Source organism: Nothobranchius furzeri, chromosome 10 (genome assembly GCF_043380555.1).
Source record: "Nothobranchius furzeri strain GRZ-AD chromosome 10, NfurGRZ-RIMD1, whole genome shotgun sequence".
NCBI classification, from domain to species: Eukaryota; Metazoa; Chordata; class Actinopteri; order Cyprinodontiformes; family Nothobranchiidae; genus Nothobranchius; species Nothobranchius furzeri.
In genome coordinates this window covers 17,242,421-17,256,360 of record NC_091750.1, presented here as the reverse complement: position 1 = coordinate 17,256,360, position 13,940 = coordinate 17,242,421, and the positions used below count along the sequence as shown (strand labels likewise).

General features: G+C 38.3%; 1 long non-coding RNA gene across 1 annotated transcript; it reads right to left on the bottom strand.

The window, feature by feature from the left end:
* Positions 1-3,111: 3,111 nt before the first annotated feature.
* Positions 3,112-8,577, bottom strand: LOC129164355 (uncharacterized). The gene is made up of 3 exons (XR_008563946.2): positions 7,785-8,577; positions 7,425-7,456; positions 3,112-7,246 (listed from the first exon to the last, which is right to left on the bottom strand). It is a non-coding gene; the product is annotated as an uncharacterized lncRNA (long non-coding RNA).
* Positions 8,578-13,940: the final 5,363 nt, after the last annotated feature.

Below are 13,940 nucleotides of genomic sequence, written 5' to 3'. Positions count from 1 at the left end.
CAGCCTCTGAGTTCATGACATGACTCTTGTGTCCTCTCAAAGCATCAGCATAGGAGGGTCTAGTTCCAGGAGTTTGTCGGACATCAGGACTGTGAACATTAGCCTGCTCACTAGGTTGACATGGTCCAGCTGCAGCACTGTGATGTACTTGATGTGGATCAGGTACGATGTGACTCTGAAGTCCTCTCAAAACATCAGCATATGCGTCTCCAGTTGTCTGAGGAACATCAACCTGTTCACCTGAGCCAGACTCCGTGAGCTTATGCCATCTGGTCTTTGCAGACTGAGACCTCTTGTTCTTTCTGGGCATTTTTATAATCCTGGAAAACCACAAAGACTTTAATGTGAAACTTATTGTAATAACCACCTCACAACTCAAACCAGTAGTTTCTGACACCCACTATAATTACAGCCAATAAAAATGTGCTTACTTAAATAAAACAAGTTATAGTTTCCTTGTAAAGGAATAAACTTACAACTACAAACCTAAACCAATGTTAAGCCAAGACAGACTAATTATTTACCAATAAACTCTGCTTCTGTGAACTGTAATTATATTAAGATGTCCAACTAATAATTTCCCTCTGGGATTAATAAAGTATTTTTGAATTTGAATACTTGTATTAAACACAGAAATAGATTCAAATGAAATACTTTGTCAAATAAAAAAATTAGATTACTGTGTAACTCGGGCACATCACAGGAAGTTTAATTAGTCAAATAACAAATGGTATATGGGATTTACCTTTGAAAATGTGTATTTAAGAAAGATAAACGTATATAATACAAAAAAGTAAACCTTAAAAGTACTATTTCAAATATGAAGGATGATCTTTTAAACTATTAAATGTGTCTGAATGAGCGCACACAAATCACCCAGTTTAGATCTAATGGTTGTCAGTTTCCACAACTCTTATCCTTACCAGGTCTATATATCAACACCTATCTATACACTTATGTCTATATGCTTAAATGTAACTGAACTCTGTAACAACTGTTAAACGTTGACTTTAAACTGTAACTACACACCAACCTCAGCTTTTATCAGCAGTAGCTTTTGATTTCTAACACAGTTAAATAAAGTTTCAACAACGTCTATTTTGAAACACAAGAACCACTTAAACAGCGACTATAACCAACGCAGCTGGACAGCAGGTGACAAGTTTCTGGATTCAACTGCTTGTAGATTCACTTCAGACAGGAAACGGCCACTCCAGGTCTTCAGTCCAGATGTTTTTATTTTATTATCAAGTTGTTCACTCTTCACAAATCACCAGTGAAACTAATCCTGTAGTCAGTAAAAGTTAAATAATGGATTCAGGATCAGGGAATACTTTTCTAATGTAATAAAATTTGTATATTTGAGTTAACAATGGTCAAATTGTGAAGCACAATCACAAACTTTAGTATTTGTATATTTCTAAGTCAAATAAATGTTAGCAAAGGAAGCAAAAAAAAACTTTGCAAATAGTTTTCTTTGTAAAATACTTTAGCACCAGTAGAATTAAAAAATAATTCCTAATAACTAACAAATACAACTGATATCTCTATAAACAAATATATATGAAACGTATGTAGAAACTGGAACAGATAACTTTGAACTGTATATAAATGTAAAAACTGTTTATGAATATTAAAGAAACAGCTAGCACTATGTAATAGATGTTTATATATATGTAAGCAATGCTATTAGGCCTTTTTTCCCCAAAAAGCCAAATATTAAACAAAGAGAAGAAATACTTTATTTATATGTACTTATTTTCTAATTTTTCAGTTACAAATATCTACTTAACACAAACCTGAGTACAAACCTGCAGTCAGTCCAGAGTCAGCACCAACGGGTCACTATCTAGTAACAGTGCTTTTACAGTAAATGTGTGTTTTTAGATGGATGTTTATAAATTTATCAATTATAAAACTTTAATTTCAAGCACTGTTTTCAAACAATTTTGTGTTTTTGGAGATCAATAAATTTGAGCTGATCTCAAGCAAGACAAATCTCAACAAACCAATTATATTCAGTCTATGAAAAGTTTATCTTTATGTGTAAGAGTAGTTTAAATATTATATCTTAAAGTTTACTCAAATTAGATGTTTCCAGTGTGTTGGTTGTTTTTATTCATTCAAAGCCAAATTTCCAAAGTGAATGCCAAAGCGTATTGCTTTAGATGTAGTTCTTATCAATGTCAAATCTCACAGCAGGGCTGGTTTCGCAGAACCACAAGACCAAAAATATTTTGTAGCCATAAAAGTTTGTATCCATAAAACTTTGTCACCACAAAATCATAAAACTTTGCCACCATAAAACTTTGTATCCATAAAACTTTGTCACCATAAAAGTTTGTCACCATAAAAGTTTGTATCCATAAAACATTGTATCCATAAAAGTTTGGTTCAAAACCCCACCAGCAGCTATAGCGAATCTGATGGGGCAAAGCAGAGCAGGATAGAAGCACAAAAGATAGAGGAGTCCAAAATGATAGTTCAGTAGAGGTCGACAAACAACATAAAACCTGAAAGACACAAAAGAACACATGTTAGACACTCGAGTCAACATCTGTTAATGCATTCTGGAAGTATTACAAGTCTGTTGCTCGCTCACTATTAACTGTTTAAAAACTCAGACGTGTTTTCTGCAGTCACTCTAAACGCAAGAAGGCACATAGCCTCTGTTAGCGAGTCAAATGTGTTTGAGTGAGTGACTGCCAACCAAACAGTGCACGCAGCTTCAGGCACCATGAGAAGCACACAACTCTTCTCCTGTACGTTCTCTCCCACCTTCTTAAGTTCCCTGCTTTGGTGATCAAAGATGTCAGAGAAGACCAAGCACAACCAAACCTGACACCATCAGAATAAAACAAACATGGATTGATACAGTAATCTGTTATCATGAATTTTTCACCTTATTCACCAGACTCATGTAGAAACTGTGCTTCATTTGTAAATAAACATTGCTGCAAGGCAAACAGCGATGTGAGACCAAAGTTCACTCAGGACAAAACTGATGCCAAATCACACGCGGTGGGGTGGGGTGGGTGGGGGGGTTCAAGACGACAACTTTTGTCTAAATACCGGTGTGGACGATGGTTAGCTTTATGTATGAGCAAATGTTTGATGTTTATTTACAATACTGTATTGAGGTGTTTAAAGTCAGGGCTTTATTTATTTAAACCCCAAAATAGGGTCATCTCTAAAAGCCAATAAAAAGAGGATTAGTGCCAACAGATTGCACGATACATCTGTGGTCTCAGTGTTAAACAATGGACCTGAAGTCGGTCGCAAATTTAACACAATGGATCAAGGAGGCTAGGAATAAGGTGAATAGGGTCCACTTGCTGTAGCTACTTACCTTTAGTCACTGAAAAAGAACAATAATGTTACACAAATAGCTTTTCAGTTTGTGCCTGATTGATGGTTTAGTTTTCTCTCACACATTTGATCCAAATCACCAAAGCAAGGCTCTTCGTGAAGGGGCAGACAGAAGATGGAAACTAGGGCTGCAGCTGTCCAATATTCTATCGATACCTCCATTGATTAATCAAATATTCTATTTGACGACATTTCAAATGAAACTGAAAATGAAATTTTACACACACACACACACACACACACACACACACACACACACACACACACACACACACACCTATGTCACATAATCATGTGAATCCACCATATTGATTGACAAAAGCATGTAAACTGTGAAAGACACGAATACTAAACAAAGTGAAAAGTAGCGTCTGAAATGGTTTTTGTTGTTGCCGTTGTTTATTGTGATCTTTAGCTTTGCTTCAGCTAGTTAAACCTAAGTTTGGTTATCAGAAGAAGTAGCACACTTAGGTGGGGCAACAGTGAACTATGGAGTGAATTGAGAGGAAATGTAGCGACTGAGTTTGTTTTGTTGTTGTTTTTTTACCAGTGTTGCCTGGTTTCTACTAGATCATGCCCAATTCATTTGTGTGAAGGTTTAGCACACTGTGGGGCTCAGAGAGAGCAGTGTTTGCAAAGTTAAGTGGTAACTAGCTGATGAACGTTAGTTTACATTCTCCCTGCTGCTGTTCACAGACGTAAACAAGTTGCTGACTTTGCCAGAATTCAGCCTGCTGGATTTATGACATCATGTGATAAACAGAGTTTCACGTTACATTACACTTTTACATCCCTACCAGCTTTTATTGCTGGCAGGGTCACTTGGTTCAGCTGCTGCTCTCACACCGGGAGGAGACAAGATACCACTTAAAGACAACGCTCATCATACTAAATAAATAACACTAGTCTAACACACATAGTACTGCATTGGAACAATGTTATTATAAATAATTATCTCACATTACACTACAGTGGACGATAATGCATGTCCTCCATGATGAAATATCCATCCATACACGACATTTGGCCCTGTCCCGGTCTTCCACATGAAATATATGAATGTTCATCTTACCCAGTAAAACCTGTTTGCTGCTAGTCCATTTTATTAATCGCTGCAGTTCATCTCAGTCCTCAGTCTCCATTGAAGTAACTTAAAGAAATACGACTTGAATTTACAACCTTGTCTATTAGTGAAGCTAGCCTCGCTGCAAATGATCACCTTTTTACTGTGAAATCAACTAAATAAAAGCGATAAAAGGCTACAAACTGTCTTATTTTCACTAACTTCACAGGAGTTCCAACATGTCTACACGTCTGCCAACCATCATGGCAAAAGGGGCGGTACCATGAGCGGCATGATGTCACATGAAATAGGTCAATACACACACCCACATTTTTGACCTTTTGCATGTGATGTCACGCCGCTCATGGGACCGCCCTCTTAGGCACGACAGACAGCAGGAAGACTGTTCACACAAATGTAATCACCTGCAAAGCGTCATAACAAGCAACTTTGTAGTCTTTCTAGCTTTTATTCTGCTGAAGTGACAGTAACCTGGTAATAGTGTGCTGCGTGGTTGGCTGCACTAACAGACACAGGTCTAGATTCAACTATTCTGGTTTTGATGCCTTTGATAGAGACCGAGGACACGAATAAATCACAGGAGCCAATCAGACTAGCAGTCGTCAAAGTATTATTGGATTTACAGAGAGCACCTTTGGCTAACATTCAAATATGTAATGAGAAAGACAGTGACTGGCTAAGATGGACCTGAAATGATAAATGCCATGTTTACATATCTTTTTAGTATTGATACTCCGGTATTTCACTTTGAAGGATATACATTACCATTCACTATAGTGAATTACTATATGCCAATAATATAGTTCCAATAAATGATTACGTGTGAAAATGACATCATTTATTTTGCATGATGAGCTTCAGCGTCTTGCCCCAGTGTGAAAGTAGCATCTAAACCCGATGACCCAGCCAGTGAAAACAAAAACAAATGGTAGGGATCCAGACTTTTAAAGTTGTTTTTAATCATCTCCGGTGTAAGGTGAACCCTGGTTGTCCCCTAATGTTAGAAATCCAGCAGGGTGCATTCTGGCAAACTGGGCAATTTGTTTACATTGGTGTCCAACAGCAGGGAGAACGTGAGCTAATGTTCTTAAGCTAGTTAACACTTAACTATTGTGAACACTAGTACTAAACCTTCCCACAAGTGAACTGGGCTAGAACAAGTAGAAGCCAGACTAAACTGGTAAAGAAAACAACTTCAGTCGTCACTTTGCCCATCGTTCAATACTTTCATAATTCACCGTTACCCTCTGCTATGATGGACCTATGAGATCAGGTGACATAAATTTAAAGGGTCAATGTGTGTGTGTGTGTGTGTGTGTGTGTGTGTGTGTGTGTGTGTGTGTGTGTGTGTGTGTGTGTGTGTGTGTGTGTACATATTCAAAATCTAGAGCTGCTGCTACTCTGAAGCTATGGAAGCTGATGAAATATGGTTAATAATAACAACAGCTAAGAAATCATTTGGTTAAACACAAACATCAATCTGGTCGGCCCGCCCACATGCAGCCAGGTTTTCTTCACACAGCCTTCTCAGGAACATGGGATCCTTCAAGCATGTAGCATAGTGTCCTCCTTAAAGGGATATTCCACCCAAAATTTTAATTTGTCTATTGACATATTTCTCAGATTTTTTTGTTTAATATTTCAATAAGTAGGAAAAAATCAATTTGTAACCAGCCCAGTCATGCTCCCAACCCGGCTGTACTCCTTTAGCTTAGCATAAAACACAGTAAGTGAATGGATCCAACTAGCATTGTGAGTAAAACATCCTTAAAATTACTATTTAGCTATCCAAATTCTGCTTGGTGACCTAAACAATCAGACTGACTGCAAGTAATTAGTAACATAAATGAATAACTGGCGTCATTTTAGACTTGGGCCTACTTTATCACAAAGCACAGCTGTAAGCCTCCGCTTACTTAAAATTTCATAATTCATCTTCAAACCATAGCCATTTGTCCATCTCCAGGTTAAAACTCTGCTCTAAATTGATTCTGAATCTGCCACAGCTGATGGCTAAAAGGTACAAGGTGACGTTAAATGACAGAACTGCACTGGACTCCAGCTGAGTCATGACCACACCTCCACTCAGAATTCATTCAATTAAGTTTATTTACATAGAGGCAACTCACGACAAGAGTCATCTCACAGGTCGATATGAAAACGTTACAGCTCAGAGCCGCTTGCCTCCATAAAGGAAACATTCTCCTCCCTTTCTTCTAGTGATCTAGGTGGAGTGGAAACCCTCCAGCCTGCTGCAGTTTCTATGTTTGCTCATTCTACTGAGCAGTGAGTCTGTTATGTATGTGGGTGCATGTGCAAGTCTGCACAACTAATTTTTCTGAGAGACTCTGATAGAGTTCATTCAGGCCCATTGAAAAATCACGATATCAGACTCGATTTCCAATCACATGATCAGATCGGAGCATCTCTAGATACACTTAAGCACCTCTACCTGCTCTTGACTGAAAGAAAAGCCCAAGTCAAAGACGTTTGGTCCTAGAAAATGGCGACCAATGTTTAGCGCTTTCTTGTTTTCTCTGGCAATGCAGGTTCCACATCTGCCAGACTTGGCCTGGGAATGATGGCCAATGGGAGGGGCAAGAGTGACCGTGTTTGTGTTACCTTGTTTTGCACATCTGCTATCGGTGTCTCCCTGATTACCTGTTGCCACATCAGCAGACACTCTTCAGACAACAGCTGTGCTTTTAACCTCTGTAGAAAACCTGGAAAAACCTCCATCATACATTTAACATGTTTTACTCACCAGTCACCACAGGATACACAGGAAATGTTCTGAGAACAGAAACCCAACAATTAGTAGTCTGGAAAGTTCTGGTTTCTACATATAAACACCAACCAGTCCATCACTGAGACAGAGACAGACAGATGTGTGAGTCTGCATTTATTTTCTATGCAATAAAATTAAATGAAGACAGCTCCAAGTTTCACACAGGTGACATGTTTTACTCACCTGTAAGCACAGAAGAAGGAATCACGTTCTTTCTGAGGAACAGAGAAAATAATGAGTCTCCAGTATAATTCTGTCTTCAACATATAAAATGTGCTTTACTTCCAAATGTAAATTATCACCTAGAGATCAAACAGACATTAAACGTTTCTTAAACAGTAAACATTTCATTTGAACAATGAATTAAACTCAGTGCACTGATGAGTAGATTCAATTTAATCACATCTGATCAACATGGCTGGAGTTATTGAATCTGCAACCACCCAATTACTGATGAGACAATAAACTCAAGGCTACATTAAGGCCACAAAGAATAAACATGATGGATTTTCCCCCTTCAGCCTCCAGGTGTGCTTAACTTACCTGCTGATGCACCAAACCACGCTCAAAGCTGTCAGTCTAAAAAAGAAAACAAAAACATATCATGTTACATAAGATTTTATATTGTTGGATTTTACCAAAAGATATTCTGTTATCTGCTCAGCGCTGTTTGACCTGTACATTATCTGTTAATCTATAAAAGCCAGACAAAGAAAAAACTGTTTTAATTATAACATTTTAACAATAAAACATTTGTGCTCCAACTGGGAGGAGACCAAAGGGAAGACCCAGGATACGCTGGAAGGACTCGTTTGGCCAGGGGACACCTTGGGATTCTCCTGGAGGAGCTGGCCCAAGTAGCGAGAAGGCCCTGGCTGCAGCACGAAGAAAGAGGCGTTGTAGGGCTACCAGTCAGACTCATTCCATATTTGGAAAATGCAACACTTACGTTCTGGAACTGAAGGGGGAGCTATAACTAATATCACATAAAACGCAAGACTGTGGACAGAGGTTCATTGATTGAACAGTTTTTGTAAATGTTCAGATCATTAAAAAAATCTACTTTTTGGAACATTGTACCATGTGATATTGTAATTTCTTCATAAGAAATACCCCAAACCCTTTTTTGCCTGGGTTAGGGTTAGATTCTGCAGTGATATACTACTGCATTCATCTTGTGTTGGATCATTGAGGAAGCCAGTGTCGGTACAGGATCAGCTCGGGGTCCTTCGACTGCCGATGACTTCACATGACTGCAACTCTACTCGGCTTTCACACACACGTTTTGGAAAGACGTCAGCAGTGTTGTTAATAAATTCTTGTTTGTTAACACCTAAATGTTTTCTTTATAATTGTAATTTGTTAATAAAACACCATATTATCTGTTTTGTAAAGAATGTGAAACTGCATAAAACCAACATCGGACTGACAAACAATAGGACAGTTCTTATATGTGAAGCCATATCTGTTTGTATTAATGTGGAGTTCGTCTGTATATTTCCTTAGTTGTTATCTAAATACATTCTTTGACTTTAAATGTTGCTTGGTGTCTTTCAATAAAGTTATTATATTTTATTTTGCCCCATTTCATCAACTTCAAGAGATTTTGAGGGTCACCGTTTATCAATTGCTTATATTTTACATTTCCTTTAGAAATTCAAACATATTTTCTCCAAAACGTGTTGATTTTTGGACTACAGGACTACAACCGCTAAGACTACTACCGCAAATTTGTTCTGACCAATCAAAATCATAACGTGATTACGTCACTTCCGTAAGCTTCATGTTCAGCCAATCAACCACGTTGACGTCATCGGCAGTCGAAGGACCCCGAGCCGATCCTGCACCCGAGCAGATCCCGTACCGAAACCCGCACACCGCTCTGCTAAAGATAGGATCGGGTTATAATTTTGCCAAGAGCCACTTCTGCGACACGTTGATTTCCGCAGTTAACATAGGGCTAGACAGGAAATCACACACGGTTTTAATGTAAAAGCACCGGTAATTTTCTAAATAAAAGTACTGCAGCGATGTAATGTCAAATATGAACCTTACAGTCGCTGCTTAAAATGAGCTGATTTTACTCATTTGGGGGTTTCCTCATTAATCTATGCGTGTTTCTACACTTTACAGAAAGAAAGAAATAATATTTTAGTGTAGCAGAATCGACGGTTTTCTGTCTGAATCCAACACTAGCATTAGCTGTTGGAGCCGTTAGTAGCTTTTAGCCTGAACCCACTACACATTTAACTTCAAACAGAAAAAACTAGAATGTTAAAAACATCTGACACCGTTTCTCATTAAGCGAAACAACTTTTGATTAAGTTTAAACAGCACACATGAAGTTAGCTGCGTTAAACTACAAGGGAAGCTAACGGTTGATCCAGCTGCAGATCTAAATACCTTTTATTCAAACAAAAATCTATTAAACGTATTCTGCCATGATATAAATCGTGTCTCTTGTCACATTACCAACAGAGAAAAACACCAAACCTTCCACAGGTGGATACACCGGATAAACAGAAGAAGAAAAGCAGATTTATGACTTACCTTCACGGAGAACAAACTGAAACAGTTAAGAGGCGTTCAGGGTCCTGTAGGAAATCCCGCGATTGTAAAAAACTGCTTTGAAAAGCAGTTAAATGTAAAAACGAGTTTATTCAGTACATATTTCCGACACAAGTATTTATATATATATATATATATATATATATATATATATATATATATATATATATATATAAAAAGATTAAGATTTGTATCAAACAATAAAAGTTATTAAAAGTTAAAGGCATTATGAAATCATAAGTTTTCCTTCGAGGAATGATTTTGTCACCATGACAACAGCTCGAGCCGGGCAGTTGCTGCTTCAAGAGGACTGTGAGCCAGTCGTGACCCAGTCAATCTCCAGCAGCAGGACAATCAAGAGGTACGTGAGACTTAATTTCTAGATCTTCATTCCACATAAATGATCAAATGCTTCGCCATTTCACCTTACTGACTGTCCGAGAGCATAGTTTCTAATCACGAACCACTTTTTTTAAGTTCGTCATAATTCTTGTTGAAGAACCTTCAACATGAATTATGACGAACTTAACTTCAATGAAGATCGTAATTATCTTGTCTTAATCCACCTGAAAAACTAGTATGTTTTAAATATGCCTAAACAATCGAGACTGAAACTTTTAAAACGTTTTTTTTCTACCCTGGGAAGGAGTGACAGGCAAAATTACAGGTAAGCCATCTATTGCCACAATTTCGACCAGTCACAGTCACAACAAGTAAATAAATAACGTACAGCTCTGGGTGATTTTTTTTAGCTTAAATATAAATCCAACATTTTAGTAATGCTCTGATTAGTCTCCCAATAGTTTAAAACCCACAGGGTGTCACTGCAGATTTTGGCAATGCCAGCTTGTCACGCGACGGTGTTAGGTAGGATTAGCACGGACTCTCCGCAACGTCAACGGTTACGTAGATGCTCTCGTTTCTACGGGGTTTCCTACAAGCACCTGCTCATTACAGAGGTCTTCCCCCATAACCGGGAGCAAAGATCCCGCCTTTCTCGCTTCTGATTGGCTAGGAGGGCTCTTCTGTGATTGGCTATTTCTTTTAGCAGCAGCCCTTTTCCCTCTGCTGTGCTCTTGCCACCAACCGCTGTTTTAGTGATTTTTGTGAAGAAAGCACTATGATGACAATCCGATCCTGTTAGGCATATTGATTTACTTTCTTTTATAAACTGAAAAATATAATTGATCTTTAAACACATCTTGCTGCATTTATCACTGTTGGCTCTCAAGAATTGGGATCATATTGAAGCATTGTACATAGGCTAAACATGTCAGCTTCACGTGCATGCAACATGTATGAACAATAATACAACTGAACTATTTTATTAGTAACGAAATATGTAATGAGGTAATGTTCAGTGATGGTTTGTTATTTTTTTTTATTTCAGAATGGAACTCAACAAAATCCTTAACACAAGGCCTTCTTCCCCATACTGGACTCCTCCACCTTTACACGTCCATGTACTGGCTGAGAGGGAAAGTGCCCGTGTAGTTTCCTGGGAGTTTGGAATAGATTCGGCTGAGGCCAAAATAACAAAAATTAACAAAGTGGTGGCCATCACAGATGGCCACACAGTGTCTAAAGTGACATTATTTGAGGAATTGCGACACAAATTGGAAGAAAAAAAAACTACATAATTAAAAATTATTATTTAAAAGGAGACACCCCACCACTACACATTATGGTCAGTAAAAAAACTAACTTCTTTAAAAGCTCCCCAGTGGAGCTCACATGCGAGGGCCTGCCGGAGGCAGCAAAGGCTCTACTCTTTCCATCTTCCAAGGTGGTGAAACTGATGGAATGGAAAGGTGTTGGTGGCCTCCTGACTGTTGAAGGTCAGGTTGTACAAGTAAGTTTTTTATTATTTCTCATGCAAACAGTAGACCATTTCCTGGAAGTTTAATACCATGTACATCTTTGGGGTGGGGGATTACACACATAAAGATTTACAAATAGTAAATATCTTTAAATTGTTGCTTTGTTTCTCTAATAATAATGGTGGATGAAAGGACTGAGACACCTGTCCTCCAGCTGTATGTTGTGTGGTCATCAATCTTGGGAAAGAAAACTCAGAAGCAGTTCTTTGGATGTAGGTGGCTTTGATGTCAGCGGTGCCTCAAACACACCTTTAATACAGCAGCAGGAGGCAAAATCATTAATGCATCTCCAGTACAGTAACATTACAGCTCCCAACATGCAGGCTACTAGTCTCAACTGAGAGATGAGAGAGCTGCGCACATTTAAAATGCTGGTAATCCTAAGGTATCAACAGAAACATTGCACGCTAACATAAAAATAGCACAATTATTAAACATAAAAAAACAAACCTGCACCAAATGTCACACAATCCAACTATTGTGCACAAATAAACTGAAATAACCCAAAACAAACCTTCAAAACAGCAGGAGGCAAAAATCAGCAACTAATCTCCAGTATAGCAACATTATAGCTCCTGCCATTTACCATTTAATCTCATTGTGTAGATCTCCAATGTGAAGAAGATACGGAGTGGCGGTGGAGACGTTCCTCTGCGTCAGATCACTTTGAAGCAGGTAAAAGTACTGGAAATACAAATAAAAAGCTAAATCTCCTAATTATTAATATCACAAAATCTGTTTGCATCTTCTTCTGGTTTATAAGTAAGTCCTTAAACAGCATGTTTTGACTTTCAGGGTGACGTTCAGGCTCATGTCTCTCTGTGGAGGGAGGCAACATTAGAAACACCTGAACTGGGGGCCAGCATACAGATTTCTCACGTGAGAGGATCCAAGGGCCAGCTGCAGTCAACTGGACACACAAAGATTGAGATGTGTGTAATATACATATACATATATATACATATACATACATACACACACACACACACACACACACACATATATATATATATATTCCAGGGTTTCCCCCAGAAAACCTGATGAAGCTGGCTGGGCGGCTTGTGAGAGCAGCGGGGGGATGTGCGGACAGATTGTTCCGTCCCTTGTCCGTGGAGGGTGTTCTGCGCAGTGTTTTAGCTGTTTATTTTTTCTGCACTATCAGTAAAAAGTTTCCTATATAAGGAACCCAGCAGGTTGCATCAAGTCACTGACTAGTGTCAGAGTCTTTACAGCAATCCTCATACTAAGCAAGTGTAACCCCTTCTGTCTATCTCCACCACTGTAAGAGTGAAACTCTCTGGACTCAAGATGGGTAGAGCTTAGGATTGGTTTATCCCCTCTGCAGGCTTCTGCAATTACATGGGAAAACCATGGGGTTCCAGCAACAGGATTCCGCCCAAAACACAGCAAAAGCCACCTCGTATTATTAATTTTTCTTAAAACTAATCAAATTACAAATTGGATGGAAAACAAGATAAAACTTATTACAAAAAAATAAGATGTCACTGCATTGTGATTCAGGTAAACAAAATAAATAATTCACTTAAACGCAAAATGCACATTCATATTCACCTTCAAATAAATTAAAATAAGTTTCTTTCATGTGCCAAAATAAATGGAAAAAATTCTACCACCTGCTGGACACAACTAAATAAGCACAATGTTTTAAACAGAATTAGCCAGGAGCTCAAACAAATACAGTTCACAGAAAACATACCTGCAATTACATAGGATATGCAAAACCATGGGTTTCCAGCAGCAGGATTCCGCCCAAAACTAAAAAGAAAAGTTTAAAATAATGATGAGACATGAGGCTCTCCCCTCGCTTTTAGCAGCTAGTACAGCACGTGCATTTTTCTACCTTCTAACCAAAGTCACAAAAACCGAAATGTAACTGGACACAATTGTATAGGTGATTCATGGCATTAATGGACAGTTTTGTTAAGCTTAACAGACATCTTTAAATACCTTTTTTACCCATTTTCAGTCTGGGCGGACTGATGGAGTACTTACCACAGCAAAAGCCACCTCGCTACTAACGGAATACCCGGAAAACAGAACGTTCATCTGTAGCGGACTTCTGCTGTGGATTTTCAAAATAAAGATCTAAAAATCGAATCTAACAAAATAAAACAAACCCCATGGTTGCAATAGCAGGTTTAACAGGAATTTAACAATAACAAAACCATGCTAATTATTTACACCGTTACACAAGCATGTAGCGACAGTGGAGAGGAAAACTCCCTTTTAA